Below are 3,707 nucleotides of genomic sequence, written 5' to 3' on the forward strand. Positions count from 1 at the left end.
CGGTATTACAACACCACGTTGGAACGAAGAATGATGTATCATAAGAAATAATGTGTAAAAATATGTATATATACACGCAAAATATGGACACAAAAATGTGTTAATTTTATGATTTGTCATGTGTCTTTAGAAATAAGAATCTTAAAGGTTGCGTGTCTTTTGTTTACTGAATAATAGATATATAATATATACCTCGTCACACCCTTACGCAGGTGGCCAGTGTTCAAACATCTGTGCTTAAAAATGTATACAATAGAGAAAAAAAATCTTTTTTGTACCAATTTAATGTATGTTTTGTTACATTTAGATGTTCATATTTTTCAAAGGAAACATGTGTTGTAATTCAATTTTAAAAGCGTGTATGGGTGAAAATTTTATAGAGCTTAATTAGCATATTTTAACACCTTCGTAATTCACTCCTTAAGCCCAAAACAAAAGGAGGGTTTAAATTTTACTAAATCCCATAATCGGATCTTTAAATGTGACAAAAGGAAAATAAATCTGCCAAAGAAAATATTGAAATTTAGTAAGCAACATGTGTTCTTTTTGCCATTTTCTTACGTAAAAAATATTTTAATCGTATAATTGGAGAAAATCACTATAGAAAACATTCAAATCCCTTCTAAATATCCTAAATATGTGCAGGTGTTTTACTATGTACAAATATACATTGTTTCCATAAAATAAGGATCTTCTACGTAAATCCACTGCAGTTTACATATATATATATATATATAGTCATCTTGACCTTTATTTCAGACAAACCAGTGCCAACAGAACACTCAATGTCTAGTTTAAGGGTGCTACACGAGCAATAGAAAATAATTTATGGCAACAATACAATTTCTTTATATAATAAAAAAAAATGAAAGTAAATGACAAGCTTTTGCAAACGTGTTATACAAGAGATGTATTGGTATAAAACTATGTATATGAAATATATATATATATATATGTGTTACTGTACTCAAGCTACACATCTGAAAATCTGTATAAAACTATGTATATGAAATATGTATATATATTTGTTACTGTACTCAACCTACAATCTGAAAGTCACTTTTCAAACATGTCTTTACATCCCCAAATTATCATACAATTAGAACTTGATAAAAAAAACTTATCATGGCAAATATCGAACTCCAATCATATCTATGTATTTAAGTATTCCAGCTTCTGGATACAGTTGTGTGTGTGTGTGGTAAACGGACAGAAAAGGTCACAAAATTGATATGACAAAAAGTTAAAGAAGCTTTAACTGTACTAGTATGCATATTTTTTAGGGGCCAGCTGAAGGACACCTACGGGTGCGGGAATTCTCGCTACATTGATGGCCTTCGGTTGTTGTCTGCTCTATGGTCGGGTGGTTGTCGCCATTTCCTTTCTCAATTTTATACTAAAATATGCCTTTCTTATTTTCGAGATTAATCATTTTACAGTTACTGCATTACCTGCATTTACTAAACATAAATTTTTCTCAAAATTGAATTGTGACTACTATCCTGTCACAACTTTTGATCTGTCCTTCATTTGTGTGATAATCACAAAGTATGATATGGTATCCGAAACCTCCATATTGTCTTTTCCGTATTACGAACCTGAACATGAGGTTAAATGAAGAAAGCTAACTGTAAAAACAAAATAGAAAAACAAAGTTTTTAATTTTATTGCTTGTTTCTTTCTGATGGCGTTTGTACCTGTTTCATCTTCTACAAACTGATATTGCTTTCAAATAGTTCTAATATCTTGAAACGTTCATTATTCTTGTCTGTGATTTTCGAGTTTTTATGTAGATACATCCTTAGATATGATCGTACTGAAAAGGCACTGAATATCGAACAACCGTTATCTTCATTCCCAATCCAGACACAAACAATTTAGAGCTCTGCAAATAATTATTAGTTATTACTATTTAGTACCAATTAATTAATTTAATTACCCTTTCCAGACATTATCCACACATTTTAAAATTACTACCCATTAGTGCCCCCAATTAAATAATATAACACCTTATTCTGAAGTACCTGCCCTAGGTTTAGTTAATATTTATACAGGTGTTTAAGAGAAGATAATACAACGGTTAATAATTCCATATATTGCTATTGAGCACGGACAAATAAGTGCCAATTCTTTCACAAAGGCTTATTATAACAAGTGTGAAAAGTTATTATCAATCCGCAGCCAATATGTTCGATTTTTCTCAGTTCACTGTTGACTTAGACTAACAAAATAAGTTCCATATAACGCAAATAAAATTGAGATAAAAGACAAAAATGCCGATCAATTTATGATGTGTGCAGTTCAAATAAAGCCATAAAGAAAATAAAAGTTGTATTTTATTTCAATAGGCACTTTATACCTTTCTCAAATATTTGTTTTCCAAAACAAAACCATATAACCAGGACGATATTTTATTTCAGTCTGTTCAATACCAATGTAAACTTTGGGAATATTGAATGAAATAGTTTCAATATTAAATACTGTTATATTTATGTAGATAAGCAACGAATTTAATAAGTTGGTTGATTTTTTGACGTTCTACAAATGGATGAATGTTATATTTAATAAGGTACAAAGGGAGTGGCTTTCGTCCAAAATCAAACCAAAAGAGGACTACAGGGGTAAAAGTGTCAGGTCGACGTAAAAACAAACAAACCTTGACACGGGTGCCACATTTGGAGCAGGATCTACTAACCCTTCCTGTGCACCTGATATCATCTAGATCAGTTTTTTTTGTGGGTTTTGTGTTGCTAATTCTTCAGTTTTATTCATGTTGTGTTTTGTGTACTGTTATCTTTTCGTAGTTTTTCGTATTTTTGCCATGGCATTGTCAGCTAATTTTTGTTTAGATTTATGAGATTACATATCCCTTTTGGTATCTTTTGCCTGTCTATTATTTGTTCTTTTGATTTAATGCATATCAAGGTATCAACAAATTCGCCAGTCCCCTTTGAAATAATTTGACTTTGGTCCCAGAGTGAAAATTTATTCGCTTAAATTGATACGATTGCTCCCATAGTACTAAAACACCCTTTGGTTCACTTTCGTTCGCGGAAGTATAGACTATTCGGGTCTGTTGCCGAAGAACGCAGTTGTTATTAAATATTTTAACACATCTAAAGTATTTGAATTCATAAATGTTTCATTAGAATGTGTCAAGTAATCTGCTAACCGGAGATTTGGCACGCTCCCAGAGTAATAAACAAAAAAGTTTAGTAATTAATTTAGCACAGGTGTAAAACAGGTGTGGAATTTGGCAACAGAGACTTTATTATCTCCGTGAATAACCGACACAATTTGTTTACATAAAACCAATACTACGATTTTATTCCAATATATAGCTATGATTTTGACAGCACTTGTGATCTTAAATTATTTTACATACCTAAAAATCTAAACTGATTTCGCACCTCAAAGGAAATCCGAGGGAGTATAAATCTAGTTTTATCTGCAGTATAAAATGTTTAGTCATTTCACACAGCAGTGGTACCAAACGGTGCATACATTGTACAACGTAGGAACATGCATTTAAACTGATTTATTTGCTCTGCGCATAATTTCATTTCTAAGGTCTGAAATGTAGTGAAGAAGACCATGGGAAAATCGCTGGATACCTACTATAAATGTAGTATGGATATAGATTTAGTTCACTCATAGATATAATGGCTATTATATTTATCTATGGTTCTCTGAAATGCCTGTCAACT

General features: G+C 31.4%; 1 long non-coding RNA gene across 1 annotated transcript; it reads right to left on the reverse strand.

Moving 5' to 3' along the window:
- Nucleotides 1–1,650: 1,650 nt before the first annotated feature.
- LOC134714003 (uncharacterized) lies at nucleotides 1,651–3,505 on the reverse strand. Its single transcript, XR_010106459.1, has 2 exons — nucleotides 3,386–3,505; nucleotides 1,651–1,885 (listed from the first exon to the last, which is right to left on the reverse strand). It is a non-coding gene; the product is annotated as an uncharacterized LOC134714003 (long non-coding RNA).
- Between the last annotated feature and the right edge of the window lie 202 nt (nucleotides 3,506–3,707).

Source organism: Mytilus trossulus, chromosome 4 (assembly GCF_036588685.1).
Source record: "Mytilus trossulus isolate FHL-02 chromosome 4, PNRI_Mtr1.1.1.hap1, whole genome shotgun sequence".
Lineage (NCBI taxonomy): Eukaryota > Metazoa > Mollusca > Bivalvia > Mytilida > Mytilidae > Mytilus > Mytilus trossulus.